The sequence below is a fragment of the Stegodyphus dumicola genome, chromosome X1, assembly GCF_044657685.1.
Source record: "Stegodyphus dumicola isolate Sdum_Otavi_A_Nest chromosome X1, ASM4465768v1".
NCBI lineage: Eukaryota > Metazoa > Arthropoda > Arachnida > Araneae > Eresidae > Stegodyphus > Stegodyphus dumicola.
In genome coordinates, this window is record NC_140780.1 from 53,379,746 (window position 1) to 53,407,057 (window position 27,312).

Sequence of the window (27,312 nt, forward strand, 5' to 3'; positions counted from 1 at the left end):
ATCTGTAGTTTCTGAATATCGATTATTATAGATATTAAATTCCTTGAAAACGAATATTTTTTCCTTCAGCATATAGTATTAAATGCTATGTACATTCAGTTTAGCATTATTTTATTTTGTAAATATATGAATGCCGTCTATATTGGTTACCAATAAGAGATAGGTACCTTGGCATGAGGCACATACAACCGAGTCTTCTCCGCCAGCCACCGAGACTTCTCTTCGTGGCATGAGGGCTTTCAAAATATATGGTGAGTCGAAAGTCCTTTGGAATGTTTAAGTGGCAAGGGAAGAGGGGGGAGAAGAACCCTCGAATTCACTCCTTTTGAAATTCTCGCTCAAAATTGGGATGGAGATAAGCAAATTCATGCCATCACTTATAAGGTGCTAAAGGCCCAAGCCAACGATAGGCGCAATTCTTTGATTCTTATCGTAGACGAATTTTTATGATGTCACTGTCAAGCAAGTAAGACACGTCAGAACAAATATACGAATGCTTTAACCTTTCCATGTATTTTTATTAAGTTTCAGTTCTAAAACATCCTATATAAATGTCATGGTAAAGGACAGGAGTCATTTAGGCATTAAACGTAAATGAAGATGAAAAGCTGCTTTCTTAGGGCTTTAGGCTTTTCTTCGTATCAGTATCTCGTATCATAATTTTTAATTCAGGCTCTAAAACGCAAATGTTTCTTACATATCTAATCTTCAGAATGTGAAAACCAATTATGACATATAAAATAAGCTGCATGCGCAGTGCAAATAATCACTCTTGAAATCGTACAAAAATCAAATATTCGTTTTGAATGAGTGCACCAAAATTAAGCAAAAGGTCATCTTTATTAATTATAATATCGTTTGAGAACAGGAATGGCGGTATTTAGTCAGCGAGAAATGAATATATTAATATTAAGCATAATAACTGTAGATGTTTATGGTATTTATAATGTAAAGACTTTGCTGTTTCTTTGCTTAATGGGTCAGCGAATTGCTAGACAAATGACTCTGAAAATCAGTAGGTTAAAAGGAAAATGTAAAAAAGAAAATGCAAAGATCTCGTGATATTACTGTTACAAGATCGCGTGCAGAAGTAAATTTTTTCTTGGCTCAATTTTTCTAACATATTTTGCCATACCTTAGACTCTCCTATAGCTTTAGATAATTACTTTCGGAAAGAAAATAGATTCTTCAGTAAATTGCTACGACCGAAAAAGTGCTGCAGTGATCTTTTCTTTTCAAAGAAATGCCAGATTACACATTCATATCTAGTACCAAGTGAAATTTGTACAACCATTAGTTTTACACTTGAAAAAATTGAACATCGTAGTTTTAAGAAATATTACTCGAGTAGAAGAATGCAGTAATTGAACCATGAACTGTAAAGAATATTTTAAGCGCATGCCTATTCTTCTAAATTTATTTTTTAAACTGAAAAATGAAAAGAACAAAATGCTAATAGCAAAGAGGAAATGCAAAAGATTATCTAAGAGACTCGTATATTTTGCCTTTGACCATCAAGAATTGTTTTGGAACCATCAAAATCTGCTGTTTTCTTCTCCTGTGCCTGAGGTTATAAAAGATAAGAACAGAATGAACTTCAGTTACACAAAAAGAAAGTAAAACGAAAATAGAAACAAGGGTGGAGTCATTCTACGATTTCCGGAAGCTACAGAATTTTAAAAAAAAATAGTTTTTTTACTCAGTCGTTTAAGCATAAAAGATTCAATACGCTATTTATTCATGTAAAAAGGTGTTACGGAAAGGTTTGCATTTTCACAGTAGTCTAAATGCATTAAAAGTCATTGCTTTGTACTCCTACAAAGCACATACACAAGATGAATACCAGATTTCAAGAAATAAATAATTGACTCAAAATTAACAGTTTAGTCAAATTTTGAAACAAATAACTGAGAAAAGGGAATTTTTTCATGGTGCTTTAAAATTAAATGGAGCAATTAATAGTTAACAATGGTTCTCCTTTTTAAAATAAAAAAATTGTTTCATTTTATGGGATTTTCCGCTTTCTAGTTGGTTTTCCTGAAAAAAAAGTTTAAAGTCCTTGCCTTGATTTATTACATTTTCATTTTTTATTTTCTGCTACACATGTATGTTACTGTAATTGTTTAAACAGAAAAAATACTTTTTAAATATCTTTTAAACTTCAGCTTAAGTTTGGTAGTTTTATATGACCCCGTTTACCTTATCAAAAATAAATAGCTCAAGATTTCAAGGTGAGTGGTTGCTCAAATTTTTCAAGTTATGTTTGGCAAAGCAAAAAATTAGTAGAGACGTGAAATAAAAGTAATAACTGCAGACCTTCAGTGAAAAAACGCAAACAAAGCAACCACAGCGGTTTTCTATGTTTCTATCTTTCTATGTTTTCTATGTATCAGTTATCTATTCCAAAATATAATTTGATTTATGTGTCATTTTTTTTTCAATATAAAAAGCTACGATTGTTGAATTTCGTAAAGTTTCATCCATGCTCCGTATAAAATTTGACATTTTTAATATGCAGTGCCTCAGATGATTTCACGTTCAGAGCAATAACTCATAAAGCTTTTTGATCTTTTGAAACCCACTTTTCAAGTTCGGCTCTGTTAGTTTCGGAAGTTTATGGCTTCACTAATTGCCCACTCGCGACTTCCCAAAGCTCTAACTGGATTAAAACCATGTTCACTTGGAAACGCCATATTTCAAAGTTACGATTATTCAGTTTTACAGTTTGAATATTCTGGTTAATTTTTTTCATTAGTTTCATACAATTTTCGGAAAGCCAAAGAAGAAAGATTAATTTTGCTTACCGTGATGTACACCAAATACAGATGCTTGAATTATTGCTTAGATGCACATACCCAAAGGACTTCCTGAGAATCTTGGAGAAATAGTCTCATAACCTGATAAAATTTAATTTCGTGATGTTGTGAGTTTTGTAGTAGTGTGAAACTTGGTTCTTTATCAAAAGAGCATATGCGCAAATAATCCAAACAGTAAACTGAAAATGTGGCAGGAAAGGTGTAGTTACTGATATCTATCCCATTTAAAAATGTTGCATTCTAAAAAGCTGGTTCATGGCCTTAGGGTTTCAAAATGTAAAAATGAAACTATTTTTTGAAACTTGAACCAAATGTAAACAAACAAGGTTCCTATTCCAAAAGAAAACATAAGAAGTAAACTGTGATATTCTTGAACTTGTACATACCGAATTTTGTAGTCCCATTTTTAGGTGATGCAAAATACTTCATAACACTCATCGACGACAAATCGCGGAAAATTATTGTGTGCGCCGTACGAAAAAGGTCCAAACCCCTTGAAGCCTTTAGAAAGTATAAATCTCAGGCTGAGAAGCAAGCAGGGACGCAAGTGAAAATATGCTACAACAATAATGAGGAAGAATTCAAAAGTCATGAATTTAATCAATTCTTAGAAAAAGGAGGGCATTAAACGTCAAGTTTCAGTTGAGCATAGTCCCGCGGTAGAAGCCAAGAAGGTGTGTGTGTGAAAGGAATGTGTCTCCTCTCGACAATAATAACGGCTACTGGCTATCGACGTGGCCCTTATTATTGTCGAGAGCGTGGTGCGGTGCGGAGATCTGATGCACCAGCGTGGTGCGGAGATATGATGTATATGGACATGGAAAAGAGCTGTCGAACACTATAATGCGAACATGAGCAGAGTGTGTCGGACAATATCGTATGAAGTTGTTGCAGCCGAGTATCTGCCAAAATACCAGTCAAGTTAATCATCAATTATCCAACTGTAATCTTCTTCATGTTATGCTTAATCATCACATGTCACAGGCTAACATATCCTGTAAATCGGTTATGTCAAATTCAAGGAAAGCACTAAAGTTTGTGTTTGACTTAACAGCACGAATGCTCTTTTGTTAAGGAATCAAGTTTCATACTACGCCAGAACTCTCAACATCACCAAATTAAAATTTAACTTGATGAAATATTATTTTAAGACTTTTAACTTTTAGTATTATGGCTTGAAATAATATCGTCAACGAATATAAAAGTGCACATATATAGTTAACTTAATGGATGTATATGTATTTCTTTTTCTTTTTTTTCAGTTACTTATTATTGTTAAAATTAGTTATTGATTTAGTGTGATCAGATGATCGGCATCTTGCATTGTGTATGGGATGCACATTTACCAGTTTCCTTAGGTGAAAAATAATGTAGGCTTTTTCTATATCTGTATATTAAAAGTAATTATCGATGATTTAAAAATTTGCATATGATTAAAAGCAAAAACGAAGTCAGATCTGAGCGTCATTATGTTTTATGATGTTAGGTTCTTTTTATTTGAATTTACTTTTATTCCACCATGTGATTAATGAAATTTTAAAAAATGATATTTACCAGCGTATTATTTCAAACATTTTAATTTTAAGAAAACTTTAGATTCAAATTTTTGCAAAACTGTAATTGTACGAAATTTTTCAAGAATGTTATTAAAATATAAATGGTTACTGATTATAATTCTAAGTAGAAAGTTTGTTTACTTCCTATAGCATATTTTCTATATTTTACATGCATCAAGTTTTCTATGTTGTCCTGTTTTTGACTAAATAAATGTACTTTTTAATTTTTGAAATAAGTAAAAATTACTTATTAAAAAGGTAAAAGAAGAATAGAAAACAACTGTTGATTATACGTAAAACCCCAAAGGATTTGTAGCATGAAAGGACATGATTCCCAAAATTGCCTGTTTCAGTAAACCTCAGCTTTATAAAATAGTAAACTTCATAGAAATTCTTTTCTCATTAGAGTTCTTTTTCTAGCTTTGGCAAATTCAATTATTAGTAACATCTGCAATTTTCAAAGAGAAATAAAAAATTATTAATGTGTAGTGTCATTAGGTTTAATTGAAGCAGGAAATGTGAAAAATATGCAGTGCCCTGGCCATATAAAAGGATATAAAAACACCTGGATAAAATATGATATTCTGTTTCTGAATATGAGCTGCCAGAGATACTAAATGGAGCAAACTTGAACGTAGAGAAAATGGACATCACTGGAATACGCTCACTGCATGTTTTCACTAAATTTTAAATCTTTAGTCATTTTTCATTCTACAGGATGTTCATTCTCTAAGTTTAACAATAAGCGATGTAACAAAAGCCAGTGGAAACACTATGATTCTTTTTTCATCAACGCTTCAGGAAATTCATCTGAAGCCTCTATCTGACTGAATACTGCAAACGCCTTTAAGTAGAAAACTCCATAGGAAAGTAACATAAAAGCAGATTTGCCTTACCACATCAACTAGGGAGCATTTATGACTGATTGCGCGAAATTATGAATCTCGCACCATGTTCTTCTCAGAATAAATGTTACCAGCAAACAATTACAACGAATATGAAATTTGGCTTACATTACGCTAAGAGTTTCAAAACGCTATATTAGGCTGAAGCTACAAGGATGTGCTAAAAACCGAGGAAAAACGTATCAGTGATGGAGACATAGATGATTAATCATAATTAATTTCTTGCCGTTGAATTTCGGCAAAAATAAATGACACTTGACATGTTAAGTCTTACCAATATTCTTTTACAAGAAGTAAGACATTTAATGTAGTTAAATTTTATGAACATAATACTAGAAGGCACTCTCATCAGACTGGAATGTTTGCATTACTTTCCAGATGCGGTAATATCTAATATATATGAGGGTATGGACCGATATTTTCTTTATTATATAACCGACCTCTCGAACTGAGACGCTCTTGTAATTCCAATTTTTTCTTTCCAGGCTACTGGGTTTCATCTATATACGTAAGTAAGAGAGACACAAATAAAGACATACAAAGTAAAATATAAACTTATTATTTTAAACTTATCTAATAAAAAGAACTTAGATTGGCGAAGATTTTAAATAAAACTCTTACACAAGTTTTATGTAAAATCAACGGCAGTCTAAATTCCCCCTCTATGGTGTGTGATTTAAATAAGGCCCATTTCAGTTCCAACAAACAATGATAATTAACATTTCCTCTATCAAGAAATAGATCTAAAATATTCTTGAACTGCAATGAAATGCTTAATAACGTAAAATTTCCCAGTTTGTATAGCTAGATTTGCGTTTTTAACTTCTAAAATAGATTTATGAATACATTTAAATAGACCTAAGTACAAAAATAAAATTGATACTCCAGGGAGGTTATGCCATTGCTCTAAAATTAGCTTTAATTGCGTTTCGTTTTCATATAATAATGATATAGGTGACTAGTATTTTACTGTATCTGATGCTTTGACCTTTTAATGTCTTGATTTCGGACTGTAGCTTTAGATAGTTGCGGGATCCGGACGATACCCGCTTAATCCATGCAAGCCGGCCGGGTGTCCGGACCTGCTGTCACCTGTCATCTGTCACTTGCCATTTTATTGCACAAAAACTAGTTCAAATTTTAATGGGTGTTCTGATACCATTTTCTTTTCTGTCAAAGCATTGGCTTTGGCTCAACTTCCTTCCCAAAAATCTCGATTTTGACAAACGCATATCTACAACGGGGACACGACCAGAGAAATATAGCCAAATGTTATTTCAAATTAACATAGGAACTGAAAAGAGTCACAGAATTTTGAAGAGCGCAGTATTGCAACCGAACCTATATAATAAATTAAACACACTGACATAAGTATAAAATTAATGGTTTCACAAATTCATAAAACTGTTTTTGTAACTTTTATCTTGTTTTATTTTGTAGATCAGTTTTGTGATTTATATAGCACTAGAAATACGTATGAAAGTATTTTATGGTCTCACTAGGGGTTAGAGAGTGGTAACATTAAAGAAGGCTATCATAGTTAGCTATACTGATGTTTAGGTCTTTTATAAAAAAATATTGGTCACTTTTAGAGGTTATTGTTTTCGAAAAGTGGTAGCCGAGGTTCCCTGTAATATCTTATCAAATCTGTCACAGAAGAAACAGACGAATTGTTTGATAGATGGTAGAAGCGAAATTACGATTTCCACATTATATCAAGACTTCTTTCTCTTGTTGAAAATAACAAAAGGATTCATTGATTTGATGTCTTCCTAATGGATTCTATTTGTAAATTGCCAAATGAAATTCGAATTTCTTGAGTTCCAATTTTTTTTTAACTTTTCCTCTCTTTCCTGATTACTAAATTATTAATTAGGGCCAATCTTTTGGGAGGGTCAGACATTAAATACAAATGGTTTAGTCTAAAATGTTTGCTTAATGTTCGTGTTGCCTTTGACCCATTAATTTCAATTAATCATTGATTTAAGACTCAATAAATTGTATTGTAAAATTGATAAAGTGAGTAAAAATAAGCGAATTTCGTCTTTTCTTCAGATACAATCACGGTTTAGATAACCTGGTGATAAAAATAAGTTACATAAAAACTTCTTGAAGTCTCCAATAATTGAAACATAAATTGTATTTATAGTAAAGCAAACGTTTTCTCATTTCCTTCAGTTTCATAATTTTAATGAGTTTTTTTTTTTTTAATTTAGCTGATGACTATTTTTAGATAAATGCGCTTTATTTGTAAAAGTAATTATTAAGTAGAGTTCATGTGCACTACATTAGATTTTGCATATTTGTATATTTCCGTAATGCATACTATATAAATGGGGAAAACTGCAAGGGAAATAACCCTTGCGTGCTTTGACCTAATCAAATAAACTAAACGAAACGAAACATAGACGAAAATTGCGTTATTCGCCTGATAACTGATGCTTGAGATGCATGACAGATTGGAAGTTCATAATTCATGGATGCTGATTTTAACTGAAAACGCTTAGCTTAATTTAGGAGAAAACGCAGTAAAATTTCTTTTTGCAACCTTCGAATATCAGTTTGCTGTTTAGTAAATTATAAGAATTCCGCAGTCTTATGAGACTTTCGTCCTACGAATTAATAATAACTCTTCAAATTATATGCCCATCTTTAGAAAATGAGGAGATATTAACTCGAGCGGAATAAAAGGTGCACCGTTCATTCTTTCAAATAATTTATCAAAGTTCGTAAACAATATTTGTAGTAATTATCGCTTATAACAAATATGCCAAATTTCAAAACTCGCCAATATATATATTGGCGTATATTTTCGTAAATTTTTAATAAAAGTTTCTAATTTTTTCCAGGTATATCTAGAAGTACATCTACTTTAAGGTAATGGCAATATTTTATATGTTATAACTCAAAAACGTTTTCCGAAATTCTTATAAAAATTGCTAAAATGTATAAATTTCAAAAACAAATCAGAAAATTGCTGCGTATTTTATTTGGATTGAATCTAAATTTAGAACTATGAAAGAAAGAATTAATGAAAAGGCGAGATTAATAAATGCATAATAAATTCAGAACAATGATATATATAAATCTAATATACATCCTAAGTAGCACTTTCGAGACATGAAAAACGCAAGTTCAATTTCGTCAATCGGCCCAGTAGAATGAGAGATATTGAAATGCCCCCCTTTTTTTTTCTTTTGCGGAGGTATACATATATTGTTCACTACTCAAGAGACTGTGTTTTTACCTTTCCTCTCTTTCTGCATTTTAAGAGTTGTATATGTTTTAACCGCACTTTTTAAAAATAATTAGCTGTCTGGACAACCAAAGATTATGCATAATGATTGTACGATGAATAAACGCGTAAGTAAAAGGTTTTTGGTTTTGTTTTGTTAGATAAGAAAGAAGAAAAACATTTTGAGAGCATTCGTTAAAGAAAATATAGCGAAATGTTTACAAATACGCATATTTTCAATTAGCTAAGTAAAGGTTTGATAAAATAAATATTTCTTTTATTTAAACTTATGTTTATAACAGCTTTGGATACAGTTTTAAGAATTTGGTTTCTAAAATTAATGTACCCAGGTTTACATTTAATATAACTAATTAAGGAATTTTCTTAAACTTATTTAGATTTTTCTTACGATTTTATGTTAAGGAGAATAATAGCATTGATGAAATATTATTTGAAATCATAGGCTGAAGAATTAAACACGGAGCATTCTTTAAAATTAAACAAACTACTATTATGAAATAATAAAAATAACTTTAACCTGTTAAATTTACAGAATATGTTTTAAAAATTCTTTCTGAAAAAAAAAAAAAAAAAAGAGTAAAAATAATTCTACAGAAATCATTGACTTGAAGTTTTAGTTCAATAGTTTGCAAAATGCGTCAGTTTTTATAGATTTGTTTTATTCTCAAACGTTAAAAAGTTCATGGCGCATGTTTTCTAAATCTGTAGATTTGAATAATTCAGAACTTATATATTCATTTGGGTCTGGAGAAAATTATTTTACGATATTCCAAATAACACAATACATCACTCAATCATGTATAATTTTGTACCACTTTTTACAACATTTACAACACTAGACACATCAAACAATTATATATACATATAATGTTCCTCTACCATGACCTCTATTAGAAACAAAATCCCCATATTCATTCAGATATTAACCTATTAGAAATAAAATCCCCATATTCATTCAGATATTAACCTATTAGAAAAACAAAATCCCCATATTCATTTAGATATTAACCTATTAGAAATAAAATCCCCATTATTCAGATATCAAATGTAAAATGAAATGTTACAAATGATATAAAAATGTCCCTATAGGTTTTCTTAGCTCAATACAAAGTAAGCGTAAATCTTAAAACTTCAGAAAATTAGTAAATATGTACTCTCATAAAAGAGGATTACTGTGATAAAAAAATTACACTACCTCAGTGTCAGTCCTTAAAAGTGCTTTCTAGAAAAGTAATATATATATATATAAGTTAAATTTCTGTTCTCGTTTACACTGAGCAAAGAAGAGGAAAAATCAACATTTAGATTTCACCAGGATGTCAAGTGTAAACAATTCGTAAAGCAAATACATCGGCGCAAACCAGCCAGCTGTTTTCCGAAACCATTCGTGAGTATGAATGTGCGTTTCGAATCTATGTATTCAAGTAAGAGGGAGGAAAAAGGTCCTCACATAATTATGTTTTATTTACAAATTACAGATGTATTTAGAAATTCGTTTCTCTCAGCTTATCTATCAGCAACACTGCAATAAATTTAATAGATGAAGATCTCACCTATTCATGGTCAGATAATATTTTAATTTTTTTGTTCTTTCTTTCCCATTTCAAGACAGTTATTTTATTCCTGCAATACCATGAACACAATATATTACACTGATCATTTAAATTTTGATACCTTTTGGGAATTAGGCTAAAATACCAGAATTTATTAATTCGATATTAGGAGAGAAAGACATATTTCATATGTAAGACAGAGCGTGAACGACTGCAATCTGAAGCAATAAATTTAATAGACCAAGATCTCACCTATTCATGGTCAGATACTATTTTAATGGTTTTTCTTCCTTTTCCAATTCAAGACAGTTATTTTATTCCTGTAATGCTATAAATACAATATATTACACTAATCATTAATGTTTTGACACTTTTTGGGAATTAGTCTAAATTAGAAGAATTTCTTAATTCGATACTTAGAAGAGAAAAACATATTTCATATGTAAGACAGAGCGTGAACGACTGCAATCTAGTGTATATCTTTTGCATTACTCTTTTTATTTGGTAGAACAAGTACTAGACAAAGGTATTTTCCGGCGAAGAACAGTTTGTGTCTTTGGCATTAGGCAAATAATTTATTATATAATTTTTCTTCTTTTTTTTGCCGCTTTACGTCTAGAAACTCAGACAGCTACTCATGGCATGGGCAGCCCTGAGAACTACACTATGTAACATAGTGAGTGTATTATACTTAACGTTACATCATTTAAACTACACAGTATTCATACAGCATCACAAGAATATTACGTTTATTGTATTATTCACCGTTTTCCTTCGTAATCAGCCGAGACGGCGACACTACTAGTATATTAAAGCTGAAAGTTTGAGAACTTAAAAAAAATCTGAAACAGCTACATCTATTCAGCTATTTCTTTCAGCTTTATCATTTTATTTCAAAAGTAAAATTTTATACCAGTTATTATAGAAGAAATATCTTATTCAATTGATTCACTAAAGAAATATTAAATTTGTGAAACAAACATGAGCCAAACTTATATATTTCCTTAACCAGTCGTCTAAATGCGCATATAAATATGCATCTTTATGCCTCCGATAGTCGCTGTCTTAATTCCTCGAAATATTTTTAGAGAATTGAAGAAAATATTGGGGCGAAGTGAAACTCTTTTATGTTAAAAAGTGTCGCTATTTTTAAAGGCTTCAGTTATCTTTTCCTTGACATTTAGTACTCGGCTTTTTAAGATTCATTAAAAAACGATATGTGTGTCAGTGTAACAGGGCGTTGGCGTTTTATCGATAATATGGATAGTCAAGGTCTAGACGCCATCAACATTCCAAGTGCCTTGTTTGACATTTATTTATTGATGAGAGATGCAACATAAAACGTATTAAACATTGCTTTAATTTTATATAATATGCATAAACAGCAGAAATTTTAAACTGTAGTCATGATCCCTCTCATAATAAATATTAATATCTGTGAGGTATTAAAATACTACCATCTTACACATGTTATACAGTGAAACCTTGAAAAACGTAGAGATACGTTATTAATGCAAGGCGCGTGCGGGAAAATCGGGCTCCGCAGTATTAATTTCCGAAAGAAAAATTGTGTTAGATATCATTCAGATTAAGAAATTATGAATAATTCAAACACACCTAACTATTGTTGCAATATAAAGGGAGTCATTACCTTTACACATTCGAAAAATCGAATTTTATTTATTTTATTTTATTTATTTATTTTGCATTTTTAGAAGCTGTAGACATTTCTGAGTCTGTTAAAAAAAACAGCATTAATATATTCGAATTAGAACCGTAAACATTATGAAATAAAGAAAAGGATTCTGAAGTAAATATTGCCAGATAGGCATTTAAATCCTCACCTGACGTTTGTTTACATTTTTACACGCAGCTGCTTACGAATGTTTACAATGCTTTAATTTTTGCTGTTAACATTATGTATATTGGTAAAATTGAATGTGTCGGACAGATTCAAAAAAGAATGATCACTAGATTGCGAAAGCAAGAAATGAAGGGGAAGAAATTAAGTGATGGTAAGACTCTCAGTGGGAAAGGCCGCCTTACGGAGGAATACTATAAACCAGTTGACAATTTATTATGGAAAGGCTATTAGGAAACCTTGCAATTAGGTAAAAGGTATTCAAAAGGCAGTGTGGGCAATAGGCAATATTTTACCACAAACGTTCAATCGACGTGGAACCTACTCACAATTTTTGCCCAACAGGGAAGGATTCGTGTTGTACATATCAAAGAGCGAGTGCGAGTGAAAATATGAAATCGTAAAAACACAAAAATTCAATTCCACCACATGTAATGGATGCTACCAAAGATATATTTAAAGGCCTTAGCGTGCGATAGGAGGACATACACCGAATACAAATGAATCGTTGAATGCTTTGGTTTGGAAATTGTGTCCTAAAAATTCCGGGTGTGGTTATAATATTGTTAAAACAGCAGTAAATGAGGCAGTTATTATATACAACGATTGTCAGTCTGGGCTATTACGTACTATGAATAAACTTGGATACCGAATTGGTGATAATGGAGTCAAGTTTGCAGCAGACACTGATCAAAGTCGTATTCAATCAGCCGAAATAAAGGCAGAGACGTCTACAATAGGATGCTCGCAGAGCAAGAAAAAGAGCCAAACTTGTTTCAGTAATAACTATTGAAGAACAGTAAGAGGGCATGGTGTATGCAGCTGGGCAGTTTTAAACTGTTTTAGCATTATTTGAGAGAATATATATTAAAATTTTGAACTTTAAAATCATTTTTCTCAAAATGGTGACTTTCATACTTGCACGCACTCTTTAAAAAAATCTATCATAACTATTAATTTAAAAATTTCAGGGTAAGTACATGATAATATTGCTGAAAAAATGCACCTACCGTTTTTTTAAATTATTTTTTCAAGTATTTATATAATTTTAATTAAAAAAAAATAATGTTTCTTCTGTTTTCTAAGATCTTATTGTAATGCTGTTAATATTCTTTGGTATTTTAAAATTTAAATAGGTGAAGAATCATACTTAATGATATTTCACTACAAAATTATAAAAAATATTACTGTAACTAAATTTGTATTACTGTCAGTTTGCGCGCAGTGCTTCAGCACAAATTTTAAATTTTCGGAAAATACAGTTCGATTTTTCTTTATTAAACAAATACACTATTAAGTAAAATAAATCAAGAAACATAATCATCTATGTATAGAGATAACACACTGAAAATTTCATATATGGATGACCAAAAGAATTTGACTTATTAAAACTCGAAAATCAGCTAAAATTCTCGCTTTTTGTGTTGCGCAAAAGTGATGACACCCCTTAAATAAAAAAAAGAAACAATGTTATTTTAAAAGACTTTTATTATTTCTCATTAAATACGTGATAAAATAAGTTTTTATGGGGATTTTTGCTTGGGACAATGTCTGATGGCTTCCTTTAATTATTCCGCGGTAAGCCGCGTCGAGATTTTTGATGGCTCACGTAAAGTGTCTTCATTTTTCTTTATTTGGGTTAATTTCTATTAAAATCAGACAATTCAATTTTTTCTTAACAGTTTGTTTAACTCCTCGTAAGTCAAAGGCACTTTATATTTTTGTTGGCTGATGATACAAAAACACAGTTCTTCACCGTCATTTCTCCATTTATTCTTTATCTTCTACTTCTTCCATATCAATAAGCTCCTTCATCGCCAGTTGCTTTTGCATTATTGCACGGTTTTCTTTGGCTTCATTTGCAATCGATGGAAATCTTCATAACATCTGGCCAGAGTTGATGTCATCCAGCATTCAGTGTTGATGAATAAACGTTGAATAGCGTAGGAATGAAATTCTAGCGTTGGACAAATTAAATAGAAATAAGTAAGATAATGCCTATATTCGAAATCGTATTCCAAAAATACTCGTTCGGCAAGGAGTACTATAACTGTCGACATATTTTCTTCATATAATAGAGGTATAAATAATAAAAACTGTGTTATCTCCGTAATGTTAAAAGATTATTTCCATAAGAGCTATAAAATGTTTTATATGACATATTAAGTTGAATGTTTATGGAAAATAAAAGAGAGCCCTGCGACAACTGTAACATACAATACCTATAACAAGGTAAAGATATAAAGGTAATGTTTATTAAGTATTTCTACTATGCCAGGAAGTTATTATCCATGAAATAATTAATTTAGGTTTCTTCCAGTTAAGGTTATAAGTTATTTCGCCTGCCTTCTTAGCACCTTTGTAGTGTAGTGGTCAGCACGCTCGACGTGTATTCAAGAGATATGTGGTTCGAATCTCGGCGAATGTATTGCTCGCTTTTCATCACTCCTGCTTTTAAAAAAACCTATTGACTCTACAATGGAGCTTGAACTAAAAGGGTGGTGGATGATAATTCTCCACAACCAGGATTTGGCGATTGGGTCCCCTAAAAACTCCATTCGCCTTTTAAAAGGGGTAGTATATAAGGTATTTCTTCCTCCTTCTTAGCAGGTCTTCGTAGAGTAGTGATCAGCACCCTTGACGCGTATTCAAGAGGTCCGTGAATCGAGTCCCGGCGAGGGCATTGCTCATTTTTCCTCTCTCCTGCTTCGAAAAAACCTAATGCCTCTATAAGGTGTTCTAGATAAGCATATATTTCTTTCAAGCAGAAGATCGTTCATCATAACGTAGTAATTATTAAAGCCTGTTCCCAAGTATTTAACTTGCCAACATTTCCAGCCTTTAATAGTTATAATCACTCTAGTAACCGGACAGCAAAAAACTGAAGAGAGCTGGTAATTTATCCTAGGCTGTTTTCCTTATAATTGAAGAGGAGCCTGCAAGAGCGTTTCGTGGTTTTCACGTGTATGACATGAATACTATCTAGTTTCCCTGAGAAACTTTTCCACGAAGACATTCCTTCCCATTATGCCCATTATGAAATATTTTCATGTATTTAACATAGTTCAAAAACTTAGCTCATTACATAGTTATAAATAAATAATACTTCAAAAGTTTCAATTTGTTATGAAAGCTTTGAAATTATGGTTACAAAACAAATTCTATTCGTAAAGCAGAAAGTTATCGATATGTGGATATTAATCAAAGCTTTAGCTCATTGCTGTTGCATATTAAAAAAAAAGGATTTATTAAGACTCAATGTACTATTGGTATTTTTCGATACATATTTCGCATTTTCATCTTCGCTTCTTGATTTTTGCTTAGGAATATATTTTCGGTTGCTTTTTCTGCAACTACGAATGCACAGTTTTTCCGCAATTACGAATACACCGATTCTTGAATTTCGTATTGCATAGAAAGCTCTTATTCTTCCATTTCGTGCTTTGCTCTTCTTTCCCAGAATCGTGATTAAAGACATTTTTCTCCAATGTTATCGCGCTTCAGAAAAGTGGCTCCTGTAGCTTCAGAACATGCACAACATCATGCATTATTAAACCTTCAAAACCATAACGAATGTTTAATTTTTAACTGTCTCAGAAAGCGATCCTTTGATCTTCTTTAACCCTTTCGCCGTCCTATCCTGTCCGCCAAAATTCCCCCCCCCAGCAGCAATCTGTTTTTCGTAGTGTGTAATGTTGTTTTCTCTGTACATCATAACTTTCCATATATGACTTTCGTAGTGGATGAATTTCAATGAATATTAAGTAAAATTATAAGGAAATAAAGCATAATGGAAAAATAATAATATCTCTTCTTATTTCTAACAGCAGGATAATTTAATAACATCTGATCCAGGCGGTCAACTCCTCCCATTTTGTTATTGTAATTTTTTACAATTATTGGTTATTTTACAGTTCTTTTCCGTGTTCCATCATCAATCATCGAATTATTATGGACTGTACTCATCAAACGTATATTATTCTTGTATTTCCAATTCACAACCTCATTTTTTCTCTTTTTCTGCTGAGTAGACGTTGAAGCCATCTCTCACTGTCTTGTATCTTATGTAAAATGGCGCGAATATTCGTAAAACCCGGGGCAAATTCAATTAGAAATAGAATGCCTGATTAGTGCTACCCTCTAGGAGGTATTAGAACAAACAAAAATAAAAACTCAAACAAGTAAATATTTAGAAAGCGTTTTAAACGTTTAAAAGTTTTAAAATGTAGAAGAACGCTTTACGGCCGCTCTGCGGAAGTTTCACTTGAAAGCGCTAGACGCGTTACGGACGACGAAGTGGTTAACTAGCACATCTGCGCAATGTCGATAAAATAAACTGGCAAATGCATTGGCTCTACTAGTAGTAAATGCTTCTTTCGGCTTGTCCGGAATTTTCTGAATCATACACCTAACCTTCCCGTACTGCATATATGATGAATATATGAAGATACAATAAGTATACGAATATATGAATATACGAATATATTGAATATACGAATATATGAATATACTGAATATACGAATATATTGAATATACGAATATATGAATATACTGAATATACGAATATATTGAATATACGAATATATGAATATACTGAATATACGAATATATTGAATATACGAATATATGAATATACTGAATATACGAATATATTGAATATACGAATATATGAATATACTGAATATACGAATATATTGAATATACGAATATACTGAATACACGATGAATTTCAGCCGACTGCATACACATTCTATATAAATCTGCTACATTTCGTTGCTGGAAGGAGAGGTTTCAAACAAGCTAGAAGACCTGTTTACACTGTTAGAAAAGGAAATAAGAGAGATTTTGAGACATTGTAACTTCATCAACCACCTGATTACAAAACAAGTGACCTCTTGTTAGCATATATTAATTTTCTACAATTCTGTTTGCTTATGTAATACGAATATTTGCCTTACTATTTGATTAACTTTAGTATATCTTCGGCACACATAAGGAATACAGCAATAAGAATAAGCAATGATAAGAATTTTTATAGGAAGACATGGTCAAATGAAGTTCGTAAGAATCTTAATTCAAGAAGTTTTTGTCGACGCACGAAACTTCAGTTACAATTATGAAGAAACATTGAAGGTGTCTAATTATAGCGGTGGTATACTCTTGAATTAAAACTGAAGGTGTCTAATTATGGCTGGTGGTATATAAGTTACAAAATAGTAATTGCACTTACATGCATACTTTTAAAACTGCGTTCATAAAATGTAACTCTGTCTCCAGCATGACATTTTTCGAGGCTTCTGAATTTTCACCTCGCTTCAATTTCCAAATCTTTTAATAATTTTATGCGAATAAGTACAATTATTAATAATCTTGAATTTTACGTTCTCCGAAATAAAACGTTTACAGGAAACGCAAGAAGCGCTGAGCAACGATATTCTTAAAACGGTATTTTGTTCTATGCGCTTTTATGATAAGCATTCTAATGAAGTAAAGTGTAACTGCCGTTAATTGAGCTTTTATAATCTACATAGATTCATAGTTTTATTTAGTTTAATCTTCCGCTCTTTTCCCGAATGTACGAGTATCTATCATCGAAATTTCCTCAATTTCTCGTGCACGACATTAATATGAAACAAATCAGGAAATCTTCTCTTACCCATAATGCACCGATCACCGTGATCGCATATCAGATAGCCTACGCGCACTTGGCAGAAGCTTAACAATTAACATTGTAAACTTGATGATTAAAATTAATAAAGAGCTCTCAAAGTACTATTTGTCTATAGTATTGCTTCTCAACTGTTTTTTCGCCAAGCACCTCTTTCACCATTTGTTATATAATAATTTCCTACCTCTCCTTTCCAAATCTCAAAAATGCATGCACTATTATTTAAATTTGCATTAATCTTAATGTTTCATAAATTAAACAAGAAAATTATGGAAAATGTTCATAAATACTAAAATTCAATAAAAGTAGTTTTTCATAGATTAGTACTTTAAACTAAAACAAAATACAACAATAAATAGAAGACTGACCGTATTCTCGCCTTCAAATTCTGAAATTCCCCACATAGGAAAATTTTCCCCTGGTTGAGAACCCCTGGTCTATGATATATCTAGATCCTTCCAGGCACTCTTTGTCAAAACTGGGAGGAAGTTAAGCAGATAGTTCTCGTAGGATTTACTGTAAGTAATTGAGATACAAGATGACTGTACATAGAGCATAACTTCATTTTTCTATATTCAAGGGTAAGTGAAAAGTAGCTTCGAGTTTTTACAAGATTTACTCTACCTTTTGACTCTTGACTTTCGGCCCATTTATTGTTATTAGTGTGATGAATAACTAAAAGTTCTTGCCGTACCCGACGGTTAATGTTGCTTAGTAACTAAATGCCAAAATGTGAAAAAAATAGCATTAGTAAATATTTTAGGCACAATTTTTGCGACTGCATCCTTGCAACACACAAACAATTCTACATCATATTTATGACTAATAATCATTCTTTAGTCAAGAATTTGTTGTATTGTATACACAATCGCACGATTGTATACACAATCGGCACAATTTTGCCAAAATTAAATCATAAACTTGTAACGTACCTTTTGTTTTAGGTGTATCACTTGTAGGGTTTTTCCTTCTCTGTTACATGCCTTCGAGATGTAACTGAAAGCATGTCCTGTTTCGGATCTCGGCGATGACACTGCGGATTTTTCCGTTTTCCTAGCTTCAAAAATTCTAACTAACTTTACAATTGTTCCCGAACTAAAACATTATGGCTGATCATTCGTTACCGCCAGGATTTGGCGAATATATCCCTGCCTTCCCGGTCGCCCTTTAAATGGGGCAGAAAGTAAGGCATTTTCTTCCTGATTACCTTATTCCTTGGTGTAACTGGAAACATATCTAGTAGTAGCAATGGGGAAGTGCGGAGATTGCATCCCGACTATGACATCGCTGATTGATCTTGTTTCCTGGTTACAACTATTCTAAAATTACTATACACTATAACCACGTATCAGTAACTTCATGTGTTGTTTTCGTAACTAATTATTTATAAAAGCGATTCATTATACATCAGTGTGGAGTGAGAAAGGCAATTGTTTTCAAATTTTATTATTTCCTGACCCAACAAATGGTACTATTCAATGAAAAAAATACAATAAAAAACTTGCAGCTCAATCGCTCGTCATCTTCAAGTTCCACATGAGCTAAATAAAAAAAATAATGTTAATGAAAACATCAGATATTTTAAGCAATATTTTTAATGCTTTTGTTACAACATTTTAGCTTCCTGACCCAACATTTGGTTATAATTGGTAAAAACATGCCAGTAAAAAATGTTTCAGGTTAATCATTCGTCCACAAGAGAACCGAAGAAATTCATCTTGTGTCGAACTTCGTAAGTTCGTTCCGAGACTTGATTCGACTGAGTGTGAATCCATCTCTGGCTTCTGCATCACGTGTTGCCAATGATGCTTCTGTCGCGAGTGTCACATGCCTCATGAGAATGGCAACGGAGCTTTTCTATTTCAAATTAAGAAACGCCTCTAATCAATCTTATGTCTCTGTCGTTGAGGTTTAAGGTGTTCCAGCGAATCATCTAAAAATACTCCTCTGCTTTGAAATTACATTAGGGAAACACAAATTGTCATATTTTCTCCTTCAAGTTAGTTTTTCTTGCTTTCAGTTTTTTCTCAGATCACGTTCACAAATATGTGTGTGCTCGTCTATCTTCCAGCCTCGCCAACAGGATGTTTTCAGGGTGAGCAAAATAACGGTTGCTCTGAATAACTTCGTGAACGATTGCCTTAATATTTTCTTGCAAGAATGAGCTTTTCTTGATCATTCCTTGAACGTGACATGCTCCATGTGATTGCTCTCGGGATCTTCTTTATTTCAAACCAGGATGGCACTTAAACTTTTATAACATACTCTTCTAGTAGCTTCAAGTCGTCTGTTTATTCGGCACTTGATACATAAAGGCGAAGAATTCTGTTGGCTGTTGTGAGCCATCTTCCCAAGACTCCTGTTTGTTAGGTATGAAGGGATCCTCCCCACGAGGATACTGCTTTATAAATAATAAGGAGGTATCAGGACTCACGTCCTTTTTGTCACTGTCAGATAGATCAACTAGAATCAAGATATACTATGTCACTGGAAAGGTTTCACGTGTTTTCAGAGATTTGCCTATTGTTCCAGAAATCTCATGTGGCCCAGATGTATTTCCATCAGTCTTCTGGAAAAAATAACAAGGAGTTAGTTCATTGGTATGTAACAAGTATACAAACCAATGCAGTTTGTGACCAAAAATGATCTCAAGAAGTCTAATCATACCATTTCTCTTCGAAGTTTTGACGCTCGTTCAATCGCACGCAACAGCAACCAGTTTCGAAAGTTCAATGCCTTTCTATGTAACAATGTTCGTGATGATTGGTGTAATATCTGCACTGGACACAGAATCCGGAGTAACACGCCCTGTATAAGCAGAATCAGGTTCTGAAAAATAACGGTATGCTGTTCCTCAGCTGCAGTCCTGTAGATAGAATTTTCCTTCTTCTCATACACTATAGTCTTTGTCCTTCCTCTCATCAACGTGGATACCACGCAAAGACTGTCTTATTGGTGTAGCGTTGACTCAAGCTGGGACTGTACGTCGTTCTTTTCGTAGCCTATTCCTCTCAATAACTTTAGCTAGAGTACCTTTAGATCCATTTCCTAGATCCTGAAGTACAGAGAATGCAATGGCAGCAGCTGACTTATCCGATGCTTCCGCACTATCAAAATCAACAGCTAAATGCGGCAGACGTATTCGCATTTTTCTTATCTTAGAAGTTGAGGGAACTTGAGAATCAGTTGCTTTCAGGCGTGTGGCTTCTTGATTCATGTAATCATTGTCATCATCTTCAAGGACGTCTTCTAAATCAGAAACTAAGACGGCATTCACTTTTAAGTCTGTAATCATCATATACAAGCACGCATTCTTGCTTTAGATTCCTGATTTTTCACTCTTTGCTGCCTTCCTCATATACGTTAAAATTTCCGGCTTTCAGAAATGCCGATCAACCCAACGACGATTTTTCTTTCATACTGTTGGTCTGCTAGGAAATTTCGCTCTATGCTTGGAATCTTCACGAAACATTCACACTGTTCAGAATTCAAACATTTGTATGCAAAAAAATCAAAGTGCTGTTTACTGGATCTAAGAAATCTTTCTTAATTTTATCAGCGCCCTTCCGAGATTTTGGTATTCATTTTACATTTTTGTTCTTTTCCCTGTAACTTCTTGCAAGACGAATAATTTCTTCTTGACTTTCCAGAGGTATGGAGCTTTTCTTCCAAATTCCCGAAATGTCACAGGAAACAATATCGGTCATTTCTTTTGACTAACGGAGCTTTCTACTACCTTTCCACAATAACTCATTTCAGACCCAAAGAACATGCTACCTTACATCTGCATACGTGGGCAAATCTGTCCCTTTAAGATGTACTGGAGTTCTAAAATTATTACATAATGATGAAATTGTAGTTGATGTCCTCTTAGTCGAACACAAACAATGACTGGTAAAGCAAGATTGACAAAACACACCAAAACAACAACTAATTAACAATAAAATGTCGAGAAAAGATCATGGAAGCCTTGTGATTGCTTATCCCAAGCTATAACCAGTAATCACATTAGAACCCGTTTCCATCTAATAGCATATTTTGGCATTAAATTTGATATTTTATTGTGGGAAGCAATTTATCGCGATAATAATGGCGTTTTTGACAAAGCAATTCATGAGAAAATCATAAAATCATTAAAAAAGCCAGTATAGATATTCACTTAAGGTGCTAAACCTCAAAATGTCAATACTTTGAGCTGAAATTTGAGCCCAGTTTGTTTTAGCACGTTTGGAACCACTTAATGACTCAGGCAATTTGAATTTTTAAAAAAATCATTTCTTCGTTTCACCCTATTATACAAGCAAATAGAATGTTATAGCTTATACATAACATATTTTGCAATGATATTCCTTAAAATATGTTTGTGTAGTTCTGGAAACATGGTGGTCAGGGAAAATTCTTAGTTGGTAAGAGCCTAGGTGATAGGTGATACTACGACTTTTTTCATCAGAAACCTGTAAAGATGTTTGTTAACATCTGAACTTATAGTATTTGAAATACAAACATTTACGTGTCTTGAATACTTGACTAATTTCAATTTGTAAACTGCTAAATGCATGTGATCTGCGTTTTCACAAAACTGTAAAGACATTTATTAACATCTAAACCTATAAATACAGTTGAATACTGATGTTTCCTTTTCTCTCTCTATCTCTCTTTATTTTTTAGAAATATTCGCAAAATGGATTTAAAAATTTGCACGACACCCAACACCTCTCACATAGCCATTTATTATCCTTCAATTAAATTTACAAATTGATACATTTTTGTCGTTACAAAATTGCATCTGAGACATCAGCAGTTCACCGTAGTTTTCACCAAGCCTAACGGAAACGCATTTTAAAGATTTCTTTCCTTCTTTCAGATTCTTCAAATATGCTCTCTGTCTAGATATCGAGTTTCGTATTCATGAACGGGATTATTTTGGTAGTTGATTGTTCTCCGAGAACTTTAAATTGAAACAAAGAATGGTATCTGCAGGAGTTACTTGCTGCATTTTGTTTGTATAACAGCTTGGTAAAGCACTTCACGTCTATTTTTTCCTGCATAATATTCATCTTCCATATTTCAAATCGTTTTCTACCTTTATTCATTTGTGGGTTGTTCTTGTTTTTTTTTCTATCTATTTTTAGCTACTAAAGGTCGAAATCATGTCTAAAGTATAACCATCCTCTGTGAGTGTGATATTGTTTTACGTCAAAACTGTCTAGTTTGCACCAAAAGGTTATGATAACTGAGTATTAGGGTTTCATTTCTTGCATTTCCTATGAGGTCCTATATGTTGATACAGTACTGGAATGATTTAAGATCATTTTTATTAATGACTGTTGTATTTACTCTTGTATTTCTTATCCTATTCTTTATTAAAATAACAGTTTGTAAACATAGAAGATATTTCGTGCCTTACGTGCCTTCGTGGTGTAGTGGTCTGCACGCTGGACGATCATTCCAGAGGTCCGTGGTTCGATTCCCGGCGAGGGCATTGCTCATTTTTCATATTGCCTTCTTCCAACATACCTAATTTGTCTCCACAGTGGGGCCCGAACTAAAGGGCGGTGGATGATGATTCTCCACACCCAGGATTTGCCAACTGGGTCCCCTAAAACCCCAGTCGCCCTTTAAAAGTGGAAGTATATAAGGTATTTCTCACGCCTTCTTAGCATGCCTTCGTAGTTGTCTGCACGCTGAGCATGTATTCCAGAGGACCATGGTTCGATTCCCGGCGAAGGTGTTGCTCATTTTTCATCTCTCCTGCTTCCAATATAGCCTAATGTCTCTACAAACTGAGAAGGAAAAATTGTACGCCGAGTATATTTTCTGAGGGAATAACTTATCAAATCTGAAAACACATATGAACAGGTTTTTTTAACAATTTTTAATTTTATATTTAAAAAAAGTCATTTACAGCCACTTCTTTCAGTGTTATTTTTTTTCTTACAAAATTGTACTTTGGGATTTATCTCTATCATCGATAATGCTGCAATAAATTATATGTTTTTTAATCATATGTGGAATATGATAAGCGCAGAGAAGAAATATGCGATTAAAAATGGTATTAAACAATGCAAATAAACCATGCTATATTACCGTACTTTTTACCTAATGCGTGAACTATACTGCAGTTGAAGAGAAAGATCGATAAATGGAACAAATTGTATATGCGACAGAAAATACACTCATGTCCATAAATTAAGGATAATTCGCAGTCACGCGGAAATCGAACTCTAAAATTAATATATCACCTGTTACATCACTACACACCTCTTCAAGAATCATATGCAAATTTCAGGAAGTAACCAGATGACACCGATGGTACGTCACAATGACCAGAGTGTAAGAGAGTGAAATATAAGGAATACAGGCAAAGAAGACAGGCACTTTATAAGCATTTCAGTGCAATAACCGAATAGTTATGACGCAAAGGACGCATTTGGATGATTTTTTACGTGGTAGAATTATCGGCCGTCTGGAATGTGGGCGTACCCAACTGGAAGTATCAGACGAACTTGCAATTGCCCAAAGTGTCATCGCCAGGCTTTGGCAACGATTCCAAGATGATGGTAATGTGAGTAGACGTTACAGCACAGGTCGCCCCAGAGTTACAACGCCGAATGAGGACCGGTATTTGGCAGTTACTGCCAAAAGAAACAGGCGGAGCACAGCCTCATACCTGTCTCGTCAGCTCTCTTCAGCTACTGGTACGACAATTTCAAGGCAGACCGTGTACAGACGCTTAGGGCAGATTGGTCTATATGCTCGTAGACCTGTCAGATGCGTTCCACTTACTGCAACTCACTGTCGCCTGCGGTTAGTCTGGAGTAGAGAGCATGCATTGTGGACACCGCAACAGTAGGCTTGTGTGATGTTTCCCGACGAGTCCAGGTTTAGCTTGGAGTCTGATTCTCGCCGTACTTTCGTATGGAGAGCTCCAGGTACCCGTTACCACCAAGAAAACATCATTGAACGACACCGTTACGGTGGTGCAGGAGCGCTCGTTTGGGGTGGAATTATTCTGGGTTCCAGAACTGACCTGCATGTTCAAATTGGAACCATGACAAGCCAAATATATCGGGACGTCATTCTGGAACAACGTGTACGTTTGTTTCGGGGCGCGATGGGCGCGCAATTTGTGTTTATGGATGACAACGCCCGTCCTCACCGTGCAAACATCGTAAGCCAATGCCTTCAATCGGAGGATATCACCCGTATGGACTGGCCAGCATTCTCACCGGACTTGAATCCAGTAGAGCACGTGTGGGACATGCTTGGCCGACGAGTTGTAGCCCGTCAACCTCCTCCTACATGTCTACCGGAACTTCGGAGAGCATTGCTTTTTGAGTGGTGTAATATCCCCCAAAATCAGATCGATAATTTGATACTCAGCATGCCTAGGCGTTGTACGGACTGAATTGCATCCTCTGGGAGACATACAATGTATTAAAAATCATACCAACTGTGTAATATTGGTTTTTTGTAAATAGGTTTTTTTTTTTTTTTTTTTTTTTTTTTTTTGTAATTTGCTCCAGGGAGAAAAATCGCTATTTTTTTTAATAATATCAAACATATAGCATCTTTTTTTTGCTCTTTACCTTTTGTTTAATAAATAAGCTTTACAAATAAGTCAGATTGTTTTTGTTTCTAACTCTTCCTTTGCCTGATTTTGCATTATCCTTAATTTATGGACATGAGGGTATTTGCTTCTTACGAAATGAAAGTCCCTAAAGCATTATAGTGTTTTTTGGTATAAGCCATAGATCTGAAAATCTATCCATTTAACTTTTAAATAACATTATGGAAATGTTTGCATCGGAGAACTTTTTAGTATCTTTTACTTTGACTTAACACAGGAAAGTCCTCTTTTGCGTAAAAGAACAACATTTCTTTAACATTTTACTGTTTTAATGGAAATCTCTTGATTGTTAAATTATAATGCGTACCGTAGATTAAAAAGTGTTTTCTTGCAACTGTTGTCATTTACAAAGTTTTTTTTTTTTTTTTTTTTTGGTTTTATGTGATTACGGCAGAGCCTTGAGAGCTATCTGCCTAAGAGGAGGGAACTACCAGTGTTCAGCGACTTTTACCATTCGTCCGCTGGTGGTCCCCAATTACAAAGTAGTTTAAATATCTTATCAGCGATCTCAAAGGCTAATCTATGACTCATTTAACAAATAGAAAACAGAAGAGGGAAAAAAGCAAATTAAAGCAATCGCTAAATCAAAAAGTAGAGAAAACATGCTGAATTAAAAATTCAAGAAACCAAATTTCAGACTGCTACAAGAAAAACATATAAGATATCCACATGAGCCTAAACATTTATGATATATATAAATGATAGATACATTATTTAATGCTTAAATTGTAGTGACAAGCACGCTGTGGGTCTGATGAATCCTGACACAGTTAATAAATCTAACGGTAGAAACCTGATATCTGCTTCTAATGTTATTTCGCCAAGATGTTAAAGAAAAGGTTAATTTTAATTCTAAAATTTAATACATCTTTAATTATATAAGTATTGATAAATGTGAGGAGGTTGCGTTAACTTCGTCTTATTAGTTAATGGTAAGTTGATTTGCATTTCAAGCTAGTTGTAATTTATTTTATGGCTTATTTTTTCTATAACTTATCTCTAAATGTATAAAATAATCTTGGTTATTCTGAGAATCGTGTACAGATTATTAGAGTTGTGTAGCCAATAAACAAGTTTTATGCAGCTAGGAATTAATTTTGCCCTCGTCGGGATTCAAACCATGGACATTTGAATTGCTAGTTGGGTGTACTAATCACCTGCACCATGAGAGCATGCATGGATGAAATGTGGCATTTCCTTATACTTCCCCATTTAAAGAACGAATGGGAAGAAGCACAAGATCCAGTCGACCAAATGAAAGTGGCATCGCGTTATCGTCTACCACATTTTATTTCGGGGCCCGGCTGATTTGCTAGCTCTCCCTCTTTAACTTGCATTTTCATTACTATTTATAACCCACTTGATTTGACTTCCTGGTGGATTTGATGGAACAAGAAGAAGTTGGGTTTAAAATAAAGCATTAACTGTTAATTAAAATATACCTTATAATTATTTACTTACTTATTGTATACTTCACAAAATCATTTTATTCCAAAATAATTTATTGCGAATAAACACTTATCTCACCAAAAGTGTGTTTAACTTTTGCAATATTTGCATCTGTCATCTTGTGAAATTAAAAGAAATTTTATTACACTTAGATTCTGTATTCAAAATGGTTAGGAAATGAGATTAGGTAATAAAAATTTCTCCGTATACATTAACTGTAGTGTATCCTGTTATTAGGTACAGTGCAGTTATCATTATTGTAAAATAGAAAGACAATTAAGTCTATTAACTATGTGAATTATTACTATAAATAGCCCACCAGCGGCAGAGCGGTAAAGACGCTGAACACTGGTAGTTCGGTCTGAGGTTCGAATCCCGCGAACGGGCTGGCTGCATGGGCGTTTTCGTGGTTTTCCCCATGTGTAACGTGTATACGATCCAGTTTCCCTTAGAAAGTCCTCCACGAAGGCATCCCTCCCTTTAGGCAGATAGCCCTCGTGTGCTTTGCCATAATTAAATAATCCAATCCAATCCAATCCAATATTACTATAAATAAGATCACCCTTTCATGCGACAGAGAAATTTTTGTTGCTGGTTTATGAAAGAGATTAACTTTC

At 33.3% G+C, this 27,312-nt stretch overlaps 1 protein-coding gene and 1 non-coding gene across 2 annotated transcripts in view; both read left to right on the plus strand.

The window, feature by feature from the left end:
* The window catches only part of LOC118182178 (potassium voltage-gated channel protein eag-like), a 569,898-nt gene that overhangs the window by 315,776 nt on the left and 226,810 nt on the right, over positions 1 to 27,312 (plus strand). The gene's annotated exons all lie outside the window — the stretch shown is intronic.
* Positions 23,026 to 23,098, plus strand: TRNAD-AUC (transfer RNA aspartic acid (anticodon AUC)). Its single transcript has one exon. It is a non-coding gene; the product is annotated as a tRNA-Asp (tRNA).